We start from the raw sequence: 13,518 nt of genomic DNA on the forward strand, positions 1-13,518 counted from the left end.
ACGCGCCCAGCGAATGACAGGGGGTGCAACGAGCAGCAGTGCGTCTCACACACGCGGCGGTGCGCCCGCCAATTCGGCCGTCATTCTGCTGGGACGCCGGGCGCGCCTCCCCGCGCCGTCCTCGAGGAACTGGCGGTTGCGGAAGGAAGCGCTTTCGTCAAATGCGGCCGAAAACTAACATTTTGTGTGTTGGGAGAAAAGCCGAACGCGAATTCTGCCGTGCTCCTACATTAGATGAGCGCCAACGGCCATACCATGATGAATACACCGGTTCTCGTCCGATCACCGAAGTTAAGCATCATCGGGCCCGGCTAGTAATTGGATGGGTGACCGCCTGGGAAACCCGGGTGCTGTTGGCTCCCTTCCTGTTTTTTTTTTTTGTTATGTCGCCAGCCCAATTTTCAAACTACCTTTCTGTTGTGACAAAGATGCTTCCTTAAGCCTTTTAAACTACTGTAATGGTACGAAAATGCAGTAATTAACTCAGTTTGAGGGAGAATGTGCTAACCACGTTTGCCAAGAAGACTTTGAAAACGACAAAACAGTACGAATCGGCAGGTGAATTCTGAAATACGTACCGCCTATTGTTGTGTAGGAGTGTAGAGTTCCAAATTTGATTTGTAACCACGAATTTATTCCTTAGTCGTCTCGTCTCGTCTCGTCTCGTCTCGTCCCGCAGACGTTTGTCGTGCTTGCGCTGTCATATGGACCACGACCCGAGCGGCAGCGAGCGGCAGTCGAGCAAAGTCGGGACAAGTCGGGACGGGGACAGGGACAGGGATAGGAATGGTGCGAATGCACTGCAAACTACGCAGACACCTGGTGTGAGGCGAGGCGAGGCGAGGAAGCCCACATCGCTACCAGTGGGCCCTCCAGCACGACACTGGCGCACCCCGCACAGGCCCTCCGCTGAGCACCAGGGACAAGATGCGTCCTCCGCTAGTGTCGAAGGCTGCACGCGCCCAGCGAATGACAGGGGGTGCAACGAGCAGCAGTGCGTCTCACACACGCGGCGGTGCGCCCGCCAATTCGGCCGTCACTCTGCTGGGACGCCGGGCGCGCCTCCCCGCGCCGTCCTCAAGGAACTGGCGGTTGCGGAAGGAAGCGCTTTCGTCAAATGCGGCCGAAAACTAACATTTTGTGTGTTGGGAGAAAAGCGGAACGCGAATTCTGCCGTGCTCCTACATTAGATGAGCGCCAACGGCCATACCATGATGAATACACCGGTTCTCGTCCGATCACCGAAGTTAAGCATCATCGGGCCCGGCTAGTACTTGGATGGGTGACCGCCTGGGAAACCCGGGTGCTGTTGGCTCCCTTCCTGTTTTTTTTTTTTGTTATGTCGCCAGCCCAATTTTCAAACTACCTTTCTGTTGTGACAAAGATGCTTCCTTAAGCCTTTTAAACTACTGTAATGGTACGAAAATGCAGTAATTAACTCAGTTTGAGGGAGAATGTGCTAACCAAGTTTGCCAAGAAGACTTTGAAAACGACAAAACAGTACGAATCGGCAGGTGATTTCTGAAATACGTCACCGCCTATTGTTGTGTAGGAGTGTAGAGTTCCAAATTTGATTTGTAACCACGAATTTATTCCTTAGTCGTCTCGTCTCGTCTCGTCTCGTCTCGTCCCGCAGACGTTTGTCGTGCTTGCGCTGTCATATGGACCACGACCCGAGCGGCAGCGAGCGGCAGTCGAGCAAAGTCGGGACAAGTCGGGACGGGGACAGGGACAGGGATAGGAATGGTGCGAATGCACTGCAAACTACGCAGACACCTGGTGTGAGGCGAGGCGAGGCGAGGAAGCCCACATCGCTACCAGTGGGCCCTCCAGCACGACACTGGCGCACCCCGCACAGGCCCTCCGCTGAGCACCAGGGACAAGATGCGTCCTCCGCTAGTGTCGAAGGCTGCACGCGCCCAGCGAATGACAGGGGGTGCAACGAGCAGCAGTGCGTCTCACACACGCGGCGGTGCGCCCGCCAATTCGGCCGTCATTCTGCTGGGACGCCGGGCGCGCCTCCCCGCGCCGTCCTCGAGGAACTGGCGGTTGCGGAAGGAAGCGCTTTCGTCAAATGCGGCCGAAAACTAACATTTTGTGTGTTGGGAGAAAAGCCGAACGCGAATTCTGCCGTGCTCCTACATTAGATGAGCGCCAACGGCCATACCATGATGAATACACCGGTTCTCGTCCGATCACCGAAGTTAAGCATCATCGGGCCCGGCTAGTACTTGGATGGGTGACCGCCTGGGAAACCCGGGTGCTGTTGGCTCCCTTCCTGTTATGTTTTTTGTTATGTCGCCAGCCCAATTTTCAAACTACCTTTCTGTTGTGACAAAGATGCTTCCTTAAGCCTTTTAAACTACTGTAATGGTACGAAAATGCAGTAATTAACTCAGTTTGAGGGAGAATGTGCTAACCACGTTTGCCAAGAAGACTTTGAAAACGACAAAACAGTACGAATCGGCAGGTGAATTCTGAAATACTTACCGCCTATTGTTGTGTAGGAGTGTAGAGTTCCAAATTTGATTTGTAACCACGAATCTATTCCTTAGTCGTCTCGTCTCGTCTCGTCTCGTCTCGTCCCGCAGACGTTTGTCGTGCTTGCGCTGTCATATGGACCACGACCCGAGCGGCAGCGAGCGGCAGACGAGCAAAGTCGGGACAAGTCGGGACGGGGACCGGGACAGGGATAGGAATGGTGCGAATGCACTGCAAACTACGCAGACACCTGGTGTGAGGCGAGGCGAGGCGAGGAAGCCCACATCGCTACCAGTGGGCCCTCCAGCACGACACTGGCGCACCCCGCACAGGCCCTCCGCTGAGCACCAGGGACAAGATGCGTCCTCCGCTAGTGTCGAAGGCTGCACGCGCCCAGCGAATGACAGGGGGTGCAACGAGCAGCAGTGCGTCTCACACACGCGGCGGTGCGCCCGCCAATTCGGCCGTCACTCTGCTGGGACGCCGGGCGCGCCTCCCCGCGCCGTCCTCGAGGAACTGGCGGTTGCGGAAGGAAGCGCTTTCGTCAAATGCGGCCGAAAACTAACATTTTGTGTGTTGGGAGAAAAGCCGAACGCGAATTCTGCCGTGCTCCTACATTAGATGAGCGCCAACGGCCATACCATGATGAATACACCGGTTCTCGTCCGATCACCGAAGTTAAGCATCATCGGGCCCGGCTAGTACTTGGATGGGTGACCGCCTGGGAAACCCGGGTGCTGTTGGCTCCCTTCCTGTTATGTTTTTTGTTATGTCGCCAGCCCAATTTTCAAACTACCTTTCTGTTGTGACAAAGATGCTTCCTTAAGCCTTTTAAACTACTGTAATGGTACGAAAATGCAGTAATTAACTCAGTTTGAGAGAGAATGTGCTAACCACGTTTGCCAAGAAGACTTTGAAAACGACAAAACAGTACGAATCGGCAGGTGAATTCTGAAATACGTACCGCCTATTGTTGTGTAGGAGTGTAGAGTTCCAAATTTGATTTGTAACCACGAATTTATTCCTTAGTCGTCTCGTCTCGTCTCGTCTCGTCTCGTCCCGCAGACGTTTGTCGTGCTTGCGCTGTCATATGGACCACGACCCGAGCGGCAGCGAGCGGCAGTCGAGCAAAGTCGGGACAAGTCGGGACGGGGACCGGGACAGGGATAGGAATGGTGCGAATGCACTGCAAACTACGCAGACACCTGGTGTGAGGCGAGGCGAGGCGAGGAAGCCCACATCGCTACCAGTGGGCCCTCCAGCACGACACTGGCGCACCCCGCACAGGCCCTCCGCTGAGCACCAGGGACAAGATGCGTCCTCCGCTAGTGTCGAAGGCTGCACGCGCCCAGCGAATGACAGGGGGTGCAACGAGCAGCAGTGCGTCTCACACACGCGGCGGTGCGCCCGCCAATTCGGCCGTCATTCTGCTGGGACGCCGGGCGCGCCTCCCCGCGCCGTCCTCGAGGAACTGGCGGTTGCGGAAGGAAGCGCTTTCGTCAAATGCGGCCGAAAACTAACATTTTGTGTGTTGGGAGAAAAGCCGAACGCGAATTCTGCCGTGCTCCTACATTAGATGAGCGCCAACGGCCATACCATGATGAATACACCGGTTCTCGTCCGATCACCGAAGTTAAGCATCATCGGGCCCGGCTAGTACTTGGATGGGTGACCGCCTGGGAAACCCGGGTGCTGTTGGCTCCCTTCCTGTTTTTTTTTTTTTTGTTATGTCGCCAGCCCAATTTTCAAACTACCTTTCTGTTGTGACAAAGATGCTTCCTTAAGCCTTTTAAACTACTGTAATGGTACGAAAATGCAGTAATTAACTCAGTTTGAGGGAGAATGTGCTAACCAAGTTTGCCAAGAAGACTTTGAAAACGACAAAACAGTACGAATCGGCAGGTGATTTCTGAAATACGTCACCGCCTATTGTTGTGTAGGAGTGTAGAGTTCCAAATTTGATTTGTAACCACGAATTTATTCCTTAGTCGTCTCGTCTCGTCTCGTCTCGTCTCGTCCCGCAGACGTTTGTCGTGCTTGCGCTGTCATATGGACCACGACCCGAGCGGCAGCGAGCGGCAGTCGAGCAAAGTCGGGACAAGTCGGGACGGGGACAGGGACAGGGATAGGAATGGTGCGAATGCACTGCAAACTACGCAGACACCTGGTGTGAGGCGAGGCGAGGCGAGGAAGCCCACATCGCTACCAGTGGGCCCTCCAGCACGACACTGGCGCACCCCGCACAGGCCCTCCGCTGAGCACCAGGGACAAGATGCGTCCTCCGCTAGTGTCGAAGGCTGCACGCGCCCAGCGAATGACAGGGGGTGCAACGAGCAGCAGTGCGTCTCACACACGCGGCGGTGCGCCCGCCAATTCGGCCGTCATTCTGCTGGGACGCCGGGCGCGCCTCCCCGCGCCGTCCTCGAGGAACTGGCGGTTGCGGAAGGAAGCGCTTTCGTCAAATGCGGCCGAAAACTAACATTTTGTGTGTTGGGAGAAAAGCCGAACGCGAATTCTGCCGTGCTCCTACATTAGATGAGCGCCAACGGCCATACCATGATGAATACACCGGTTCTCGTCCGATCACCGAAGTTAAGCATCATCGGGCCCGGCTAGTACTTGGATGGGTGACCGCCTGGGAAACCCGGGTGCTGTTGGCTCCCTTCCTGTTATGTTTTTTGTTATGTCGCCAGCCCAATTTTCAAACTACCTTTCTGTTGTGACAAAGATGCTTCCTTAAGCCTTTTAAACTACTGTAATGGTACGAAAATGCAGTAATTAACTCAGTTTGAGGGAGAATGTGCTAACCACGTTTGCCAAGAAGACTTTGAAAACGACAAAACAGTACGAATCGGCAGGTGAATTCTGAAATACGTACCGCCTATTGTTGTGTAGGAGTGTAGAGTTCCAAATTTGATTTGTAACCACGAATTTATTCCTTAGTCGTCTCGTCTCGTCTCGTCTCGTCTCGTCCCGCAGACGTTTGTCGTGCTTGCGCTGTCATATGGACCACGACCCGAGCGGCAGCGAGCGGCAGTCGAGCAAAGTCGGGACAAGTCGGGACGGGGACCGGGACAGGGATAGGAATGGTGCGAATGCACTGCAAACTACGCAGACACCTGGTGTGAGGCGAGGCGAGACGAGGAAGCCCACATCGCTACCAGTGGGCCCTCCAGCACGACACTGGCGCACCCCGCACAGGCCCTCCGCTGAGCACCAGGGACAAGATGCGTCCTCCGCTAGTGTCGAAGGCTGCACGCGCCCAGCGAATGACAGGGGGTGCAACGAGCAGCAGTGCGTCTCACACACGCGGCGGTGCGCCCGCCAATTCGGCCGTCACTCTGCTGGGACGCCGGGCGCGCCTCCCCGCGCCGTCCTCGAGGAACTGGCGGTTGCGGAAGGAAGCGCTTTCGTCAAATGCGGCCGAAAACTAACATTTTGTGTGTTGGGAGAAAAGCCGAACGCGAATTCTGCCGTGCTCCTACATTAGATGAGCGCCAACGGCCATACCATGATGAATACACCGGTTCTCGTCCGATCACCGAAGTTAAGCATCATCGGGCCCGGCTAGTACTTGGATGGGTGACCGCCTGGGAAACCCGGGTGCTGTTGGCTCCCTTCCTGTTATGTTTTTTGTTATGTCGCCAGCCCAATTTTCAAACTACCTTTCTGTTGTGACAAAGATGCTTCCTTAAGCCTTTTAAAGTACTGTAATGGTACGAAAATGCAGTAATTAACTCAGTTTGAGAGAGAATGTGCTAACCACGTTTGCCAAGAAGACTTTGAAAACGACAAAACAGTACGAATCGGCAGGTGAATTCTGAAATACGTACCGCCTATTGTTGTGTAGGAGTGTAGAGTTCCAAATTTGATTTGTAACCACGAATTTATTCCTTAGTCGTCTCGTCTCGTCTCGTCTCGTCTCGTCCCGCAGACGTTTGTCGTGCTTGCGCTGTCATATGGACCACGACCCGAGCGGCAGCGAGCGGCAGTCGAGCAAAGTCGGGACAAGTCGGGACGGGGACCGGGACAGGGATAGGAATGGTGCGAATGCACTGCAAACTACGCAGACACCTGGTGTGAGGCGAGGCGAGGCGAGGAAGCCCACATCGCTACCAGTGGGCCCTCCAGCACGACACTGGCGCACCCCGCACAGGCCCTCCGCTGAGCACCAGGGACAAGATGCGTCCTCCGCTAGTGTCGAAGGCTGCACGCGCCCAGCGAATGACAGGGGGTGCAACGAGCAGCAGTGCGTCTCACACACGCGGCGGTGCGCCCGCCAATTCGGCCGTCACTCTGCTGGGACGCCGGGCGCGCCTCCCCGCGCCGTCCTCGAGGAACTGGCGGTTGCGGAAGGAAGCGCTTTCGTCAAATGCGGCCGAAAACTAACATTTTGTGTGTTGGGAGAAAAGCCGAACGCGAATTCTGCCGTGCTCCTACATTAGATGAGCGCCAACGGCCATACCATGATGAATACACCGGTTCTCGTCCGATCACCGAAGTTAAGCATCATCGGGCCCGGCTAGTACTTGGATGGGTGACCGCCTGGGAAACCCGGGTGCTGTTGGCTCTTTTCCTGTTATGTTTTTTGTTATGTCGCCAGCCCAATTTTCAAACTACCTTTCTGTTGTGACAAAGATGCTTCCTTAAGCCTTTTAAACTACTGTAATGGTACGAAAATGCAGTAATTAACTCAGTTTGAGAGAGAATGTGCTAACCACGTTTGCCAAGAGGACTTTGAAAACGACAAAACAGTACGAATCGGCAGGTGAATTCTGAAATACGTACCGCCTATTGTTGTGTAGGAGTGTAGAGTTCCAAATTTGATTTGTAACCACGAATTTATTCCTTAGTCGTCTCGTCTCGTCTCGTCTCGTCTCGTCCCGCAGACGTTTGTCGTGCTTGCGCTGTCATATGGACCACGACCCGAGCGGCAGCGAGCGGCAGTCGAGCAAAGTCGGGACAAGTCGGGACGGGGACAGGGACAGGGATAGGAATGGTGCGAATGCACTGCAAACTACGCAGACACCTGGTGTGAGGCGAGGCGAGGCGAGGAAGCCCACATCGCTACCAGTGGGCCCTCCAGCACGACACTGGCGCACCCCGCACAGGCCCTCCGCTGAGCACCAGGGACAAGATGCGTCCTCCGCTAGTGTCGAAGGCTGCACGCGCCCAGCGAATGACAGGGGGTGCAACGAGCAGCAGTGCGTCTCACACACGCGGCGGTGCGCCCGCCAATTCGGTCGTCACTCTGCTGGGACGCCGGGCGCGCCTCCCCGCGCCGTCCTCGAGGAACTGGCGGTTGCGGAAGGAAGCGCTTTCGTCAAATGCGGCCGCAAACTAACATTTTGTGTGTTGGGAGAAAAGCCGAACGCGAATTCTGCCGTGCTCCTACATTAGATGAGGGCCAACGGCCATACCATGATGAATACACCGGTTCTCGTCCGATCACCGAAGTTAAGCATCATCGGGCCCGGCTAGTACTTGGATGGGTGACCGCCTGGGAAACCCGGGTGCTGTTGGCTCCCTTCCTGTTTTTTTTTTTGTTATGTCGCCAGCCCAATTTTCAAACTACCTTTCTGTTGTGACAAAGATGCTTCCTTAAGCCTTTTAAACTACTGTAATGGTACGAAAATGCAGTAATTAACTCAGTTTGAGGGAGAATGTGCTAACCACGTTTGCCAAGAAGACTTTGAAAACGACAAAACAGTACGAATCGGCAGGTGAATTCTGAAATACGTACCGCCTATTGTTGTGTAGGAGTGTAGAGTTCCAAATTTGATTTGTAACCACGAATTTATTCCTTAGTCGTCTCGTCTCGTCTCGTATCGTCTCGTCCCGCAGACGTTTGTCGTGCTTGCGCTGTCATATGGACCACGACCCGAGCGGCAGCGAGCGGCAGTCGAGCAAAGTCGGGACAAGTCGGGACGGGGACCGGGACAGGGATAGGAATGGTGCGAATGCACTGCAAACTACGCAGACACCTGGTGTGAGGCGAGGCGAGGCGAGGAAGCCCACATCGCTACCAGTGGGCCCTCCAGCACGACACTGGCGCACCCCGCACAGGCCCTCCGCTGAGCACCAGGGACAAGATGCGTCCTCCGCTAGTGTCGAAGGCTGCACGCGCCCAGCGAATGACAGGGGGTGCAACGAGCAGCAGTGCGTCTCACACACGCGGCGGTGCGCCCGCCAATTCGGCCGTCACTCTGCTGGGACGCCGGGCGCGCCTCCCCGCGCCGTCCTCGAGGAACTGGCGGTTGCGGAAGGAAGCGCTTTCGTCAAATGCGGCCGAAAACTAACATTTTGTGTGTTGGGAGAAAAGCCGAACGCGAATTCTGCCGTGCTCCTACATTAGATGAGCGCCAACGGCCATACCATGATGAATACACCGGTTCTCGTCCGATCACCGAAGTTAAGCATCATCGGGCCCGGCTAGTACTTGGATGGGTGACCGCCTGGGAAACCCGGGTGCTGTTGGCTCTTTTCCTGTTATGTTTTTTGTTATGTCGCCAGCCCAATTTTCAAACTACCTTTCTGTTGTGACAAAGATGCTTCCTTAAGCCTTTTAAACTACTGTAATGGTACGAAAATGCAGTAATTAACTCAGTTTGAGAGAGAATGTGCTAACCACGTTTGCCAAGAAGACTTTGAAAACGACAAAACAGTACGAATCGGCAGGTGAATTCTGAAATACGTACCGCCTATTGTTGTGTAGGAGTGTAGAGTTCCAAATTTGATTTGTAACCACGAATTTATTCCTTAGTCGTCTCGTCTCGTCTCGTCTCGTCTCGTCCCGCAGACGTTTGTCGTGCTTGCGCTGTCATATGGACCACGACCCGAGCGGCAGCGAGCGGCAGTCGAGCAAAGTCGGGACAAGTCGGGACGGGGACCGGGACAGGGATAGGAATGGTGCGAATGCACTGCAAACTACGCAGACACCTGGTGTGAGGCGAGGCGAGGCGAGGAAGCCCACATCGCTACCAGTGGGCCCTCCAGCACGACACTGGCGCACCCCGCACAGGCCCTCCGCTGAGCACCAGGGACAAGATGCGTCCTCCGCTAGTGTCGAAGGCTGCACGCGCCCAGCGAATGACAGGGGGTGCAACGAGCAGCAGTGCGTCTCACACACGCGGCGGTGCGCCCGCCAATTCGGCCGTCACTCTGCTGGGACGCCGGGCGCGCCTCCCCGCGCCGTCCTCGAGGAACTGGCGGTTGCGGAAGGAAGCGCTTTCGTCAAATGCGGCCGAAAACTAACATTTTGTGTGTTGGGAGAAAAGCCGAACGCGAATTCTGCCGTGCTCCTACATTAGATGAGCGCCAACGGCCATACCATGATGAATACACCGGTTCTCGTCCGATCACCGAAGTTAAGCATCATCGGGCCCGGCTAGTACTTGGATGGGTGACCGCCTGGGAAACCCGGGTGCTGTTGGCTCTTTTCCTGTTATGTTTTTTGTTATGTCGCCAGCCCAATTTTCAAACTACCTTTCTGTTGTGACAAAGATGCTTCCTTAAGCCTTTTAAACTACTGTAATGGTACGAAAATGCAGTAATTAACTCAGTTTGAGAGAGAATGTGCTAACCACGTTTGCCAAGAAGACTTTGAAAACGACAAAACAGTACGAATCGGCAGGTGAATTCTGAAATACGTACCGCCTATTGTTGTGTAGGAGTGTAGAGTTCCAAATTTGATTTGTAACCACGAATTTATTCCTTAGTCGTCTCGTCTCGTCTCGTCTCGTCTCGTCCCGCAGACGTTTGTCGTGCTTGCGCTGTCATATGGACCACGACCCGAGCGGCAGCGAGCGGCAGTCGAGCAAAGTCGGGACAAGTCGGGACGGGGACAGGGACAGGGATAGGAATGGTGCGAATGCACTGCAAACTACGCAGACACCTGGTGTGAGGCGAGGCGAGGCGAGGAAGCCCACATCGCTACCAGTGGGCCCTCCAGCACGACACTGGCGCACCCCGCACAGGCCCTCCGCTGAGCACCAGGGACAAGATGCGTCCTCCGCTAGTGTCGAAGGCTGCACGCGCCCAGCGAATGACAGGGGGTGCAACGAGCAGCAGTGCGTCTCACACACGCGGCGGTGCGCCCGCCAATTCGGTCGTCACTCTGCTGGGACGCCGGGCGCGCCTCCCCGCGCCGTCCTCGAGGAACTGGCGGTTGCGGAAGGAAGCGCTTTCGTCAAATGCGGCCGCAAACTAACATTTTGTGTGTTGGGAGAAAAGCCGAACGCGAATTCTGCCGTGCTCCTACATTAGATGAGGGCCAACGGCCATACCATGATGAATACACCGGTTCTCGTCCGATCACCGAAGTTAAGCATCATCGGGCCCGGCTAGTACTTGGATGGGTGACCGCCTGGGAAACCCGGGTGCTGTTGGCTCCCTTCCTGTTTTTTTTTTTGTTATGTCGCCAGCCCAATTTTCAAACTACCTTTCTGTTGTGACAAAGATGCTTCCTTAAGCCTTTTAAACTACTGTAATGGTACGAAAATGCAGTAATTAACTCAGTTTGAGGGAGAATGTGCTAACCACGTTTGCCAAGAAGACTTTGAAAACGACAAAACAGTACGAATCGGCAGGTGAATTCTGAAATACGTACCGCCTATTGTTGTGTAGGAGTGTAGAGTTCCAAATTTGATTTGTAACCACGAATTTATTCCTTAGTCGTCTCGTCTCGTCTCGTATCGTCTCGTCCCGCAGACGTTTGTCGTGCTTGCGCTGTCATATGGACCACGACCCGAGCGGCAGCGAGCGGCAGTCGAGCAAAGTCGGGACAAGTCGGGACGGGGACCGGGACAGGGATAGGAATGGTGCGAATGCACTGCAAACTACGCAGACACCTGGTGTGAGGCGAGGCGAGGCGAGGAAGCCCACATCGCTACCAGTGGGCCCTCCAGCACGACACTGGCGCACCCCGCACAGGCCCTCCGCTGAGCACCAGGGACAAGATGCGTCCTCCGCTAGTGTCGAAGGCTGCACGCGCCCAGCGAATGACAGGGGGTGCAACGAGCAGCAGTGCGTCTCACACACGCGGCGGTGCGCCCGCCAATTCGGCCGTCACTCTGCTGGGACGCCGGGCGCGCCTCCCCGCGCCGTCCTCGAGGAACTGGCGGTTGCGGAAGGAAGCGTTTTCGTCAAATGCGGCCGAAAACTAACATTTTGTGTGTTGGTTGTGTGTTGGGAGAAAAGCCGACGCGAATTCTGCCGTGCTCCTACATTAGATGAGCGCCAACGGCCATACCATGATGAATACACCGGTTCTCGTCCGATCACCGAAGTTAAGCATCATCGGGCCCGGCTAGTACTTGGATGGGTGACCGCCTGGGAAACCCGGGTGCTGTTGGCTCTTTCCTGTTATGTTTTTTGTTATGTCGCCAGCCCAATTTTCAAACTACCTTTCTGTTGTGACAAAGATGCTTCCTTAAGCCTTTTAAACTACTGTAATGGTACGAAAATGCAGTAATTACCTCAGTTTGAGAGAGAATGTGCTAACCACGTTTGCCAAGAAGACTTTGAAACGACAAAACAGTACGAATCGGCAGGTGAATTCTGAAATACGTACCGCCTATTGTTGTGTAGGAGTGTAGAGTTCCAAATTTGATTTGTAACCACGAATTTATTCCTTAGTCGTCTCGTCTCGTCTCGTCTCGTCTCGTCCCGCAGACGTTTGTCGTGCTTGCGCTGTCATATGGACCACGACCCGAGCGGCAGCGAGCGGCAGTCGAGCAAAGTCGGGACAAGTCGGGACGGGGACCGGGACAGGGATAGGAATGGTGCGAATGCACTGCAAACTACGCAGACACCTGGTTGTGAGGCGAGGCGAGGCGAGGAAGCCCACATCGCTACCAGTGGGCCCTCCAGCACGACACTGGCGCACCCCCGCACAGGCCCTCCGCTGAGCACCAGGGACAAGATGCGTCCTCCGCTAGTGTCGAAGGCTGCACGCGCCCAGCGAATGACAGGGGGTGCAACGAGCAGCAGTGCGTCTCACACACGCGGCGGTGCGCCCGCCAATTCGGCCGTCACTCTGCTGGACGCCGGGCGCGCCTCCCCGCGCCGTCCTCGAGGAACTGGCGGTTGCGGAAGGAAGCGCTTTCGTCAAATGCGGCCGAAAACTAACATTTTGTGTGTTGGGAGAAAAGCCGAACGCGAATTCTGCCGTGCTCCTACATTAGATGAGCGCCAACGGCCATACCATGATGAATACACCGGTTCTCGTCCGATCACCGAAGTTAAGCATCATCGGCCCGGCTAGTACTTGGATGGGTGACCGCCTGGGAAACCCGGGTGCTGTTGGCTCTTTTCCTGTTATGTTTTTTGTTATGTCGCCCAGCCCAATTTTCAAACTACCTTTCTGTTGTGACAAAGATGCTTCCTTAAGCCTTTTAAACTACTGTAATGGTACGAAAATGCAGTAATTAACTCAGTTTGAGAGAGAATGTGCTAACCACGTTTGCCAAGAAGACTTTGAAAACGACAAAACAGTACGAATAGGCAGGTGAATTCTGAAATACGTACCGCCTATTGTTGTGTAGGAGTGTAGAGTTCCAAATTTGATTTGTAACCACGAATTTATTCCTTAGTCGTCTCGTCTCGTCTCGTCTCGTCTCGTCCCGCAGACGTTTGTCGTGCTTGCGCTGTCATATGGACCACGACCCGAGCGGCAGCGAGCGGCAGTCGAGCAAAGTCGGGACAAGTCGGGACGGGGACCGGGACAGGGATAGGAATGGTGCGAATGCACTGCAAACTACGCAGACACCTGGTGTGAGGCGAGGCGAGGCGAGGAAGCCCACATCGCTACCAGTGGGCCCTCCAGCACGACACTGGCGCACCCCGCACAGGCCCTCGCTGAGCACCAGGGACAAGATGCGTCCTCCGCTAGTGTCGAAGGCTGCACGCGCCCAGCGAATGACAGGGGGTGCAACGAGCAGCAGTGCGTCTCACACACGCGGCGGTGCGCCCGCCAATTCGGTCGTCACTCTGCTGGGACGCCGGGCGCGCCTCCCGCGCCGTCCTCGAGGAACTGGC

At 55.3% G+C, this 13,518-nt stretch overlaps 14 non-coding genes across 14 annotated transcripts; all 14 read left to right on the forward strand.

Moving 5' to 3' along the window:
• Positions 1-240: 240 nt before the first annotated feature.
• LOC126140951 (5S ribosomal RNA) lies at positions 241-359 on the forward strand. Its single transcript, XR_007529458.1, has one exon. It is a non-coding gene; the product is annotated as a 5S ribosomal RNA (ribosomal RNA).
• An 837-nt stretch (positions 360-1,196) lies between these two features.
• LOC126140545 (5S ribosomal RNA) lies at positions 1,197-1,315 on the forward strand. Its single transcript, XR_007529092.1, has one exon. It is a non-coding gene; the product is annotated as a 5S ribosomal RNA (ribosomal RNA).
• An 838-nt stretch (positions 1,316-2,153) lies between these two features.
• Positions 2,154-2,272, forward strand: LOC126140546 (5S ribosomal RNA). Its single transcript, XR_007529093.1, has one exon. It is a non-coding gene; the product is annotated as a 5S ribosomal RNA (ribosomal RNA).
• Positions 2,273-3,108: 836 nt separating this feature from the next.
• On the forward strand, positions 3,109-3,227 carry LOC126140547 (5S ribosomal RNA). The gene has a single exon (XR_007529094.1). It is a non-coding gene; the product is annotated as a 5S ribosomal RNA (ribosomal RNA).
• An 836-nt stretch (positions 3,228-4,063) lies between these two features.
• On the forward strand, positions 4,064-4,182 carry LOC126140548 (5S ribosomal RNA). Its single transcript, XR_007529095.1, has one exon. It is a non-coding gene; the product is annotated as a 5S ribosomal RNA (ribosomal RNA).
• Positions 4,183-5,022: 840 nt separating this feature from the next.
• On the forward strand, positions 5,023-5,141 carry LOC126140550 (5S ribosomal RNA). The gene has a single exon (XR_007529096.1). It is a non-coding gene; the product is annotated as a 5S ribosomal RNA (ribosomal RNA).
• Positions 5,142-5,977: 836 nt separating this feature from the next.
• On the forward strand, positions 5,978-6,096 carry LOC126140551 (5S ribosomal RNA). Its single transcript, XR_007529097.1, has one exon. It is a non-coding gene; the product is annotated as a 5S ribosomal RNA (ribosomal RNA).
• An 836-nt stretch (positions 6,097-6,932) lies between these two features.
• On the forward strand, positions 6,933-7,051 carry LOC126140553 (5S ribosomal RNA). The gene has a single exon (XR_007529099.1). It is a non-coding gene; the product is annotated as a 5S ribosomal RNA (ribosomal RNA).
• Positions 7,052-7,887: 836 nt separating this feature from the next.
• On the forward strand, positions 7,888-8,006 carry LOC126140554 (5S ribosomal RNA). Its single transcript, XR_007529100.1, has one exon. It is a non-coding gene; the product is annotated as a 5S ribosomal RNA (ribosomal RNA).
• Positions 8,007-8,842: 836 nt separating this feature from the next.
• LOC126140555 (5S ribosomal RNA) lies at positions 8,843-8,961 on the forward strand. Its single transcript, XR_007529101.1, has one exon. It is a non-coding gene; the product is annotated as a 5S ribosomal RNA (ribosomal RNA).
• Positions 8,962-9,797: 836 nt separating this feature from the next.
• LOC126140556 (5S ribosomal RNA) lies at positions 9,798-9,916 on the forward strand. The gene has a single exon (XR_007529102.1). It is a non-coding gene; the product is annotated as a 5S ribosomal RNA (ribosomal RNA).
• An 836-nt stretch (positions 9,917-10,752) lies between these two features.
• LOC126140557 (5S ribosomal RNA) lies at positions 10,753-10,871 on the forward strand. The gene has a single exon (XR_007529103.1). It is a non-coding gene; the product is annotated as a 5S ribosomal RNA (ribosomal RNA).
• An 846-nt stretch (positions 10,872-11,717) lies between these two features.
• On the forward strand, positions 11,718-11,836 carry LOC126140558 (5S ribosomal RNA). Its single transcript, XR_007529104.1, has one exon. It is a non-coding gene; the product is annotated as a 5S ribosomal RNA (ribosomal RNA).
• Positions 11,837-12,671: 835 nt separating this feature from the next.
• Positions 12,672-12,789, forward strand: LOC126140341 (5S ribosomal RNA). The gene has a single exon (XR_007528907.1). It is a non-coding gene; the product is annotated as a 5S ribosomal RNA (ribosomal RNA).
• Positions 12,790-13,518: the final 729 nt, after the last annotated feature.

This window comes from Schistocerca cancellata, unplaced genomic scaffold (genome assembly GCF_023864275.1).
Source record: "Schistocerca cancellata isolate TAMUIC-IGC-003103 unplaced genomic scaffold, iqSchCanc2.1 HiC_scaffold_705, whole genome shotgun sequence".
In the NCBI taxonomy this organism is placed as follows: domain Eukaryota; kingdom Metazoa; phylum Arthropoda; class Insecta; order Orthoptera; family Acrididae; genus Schistocerca; species Schistocerca cancellata.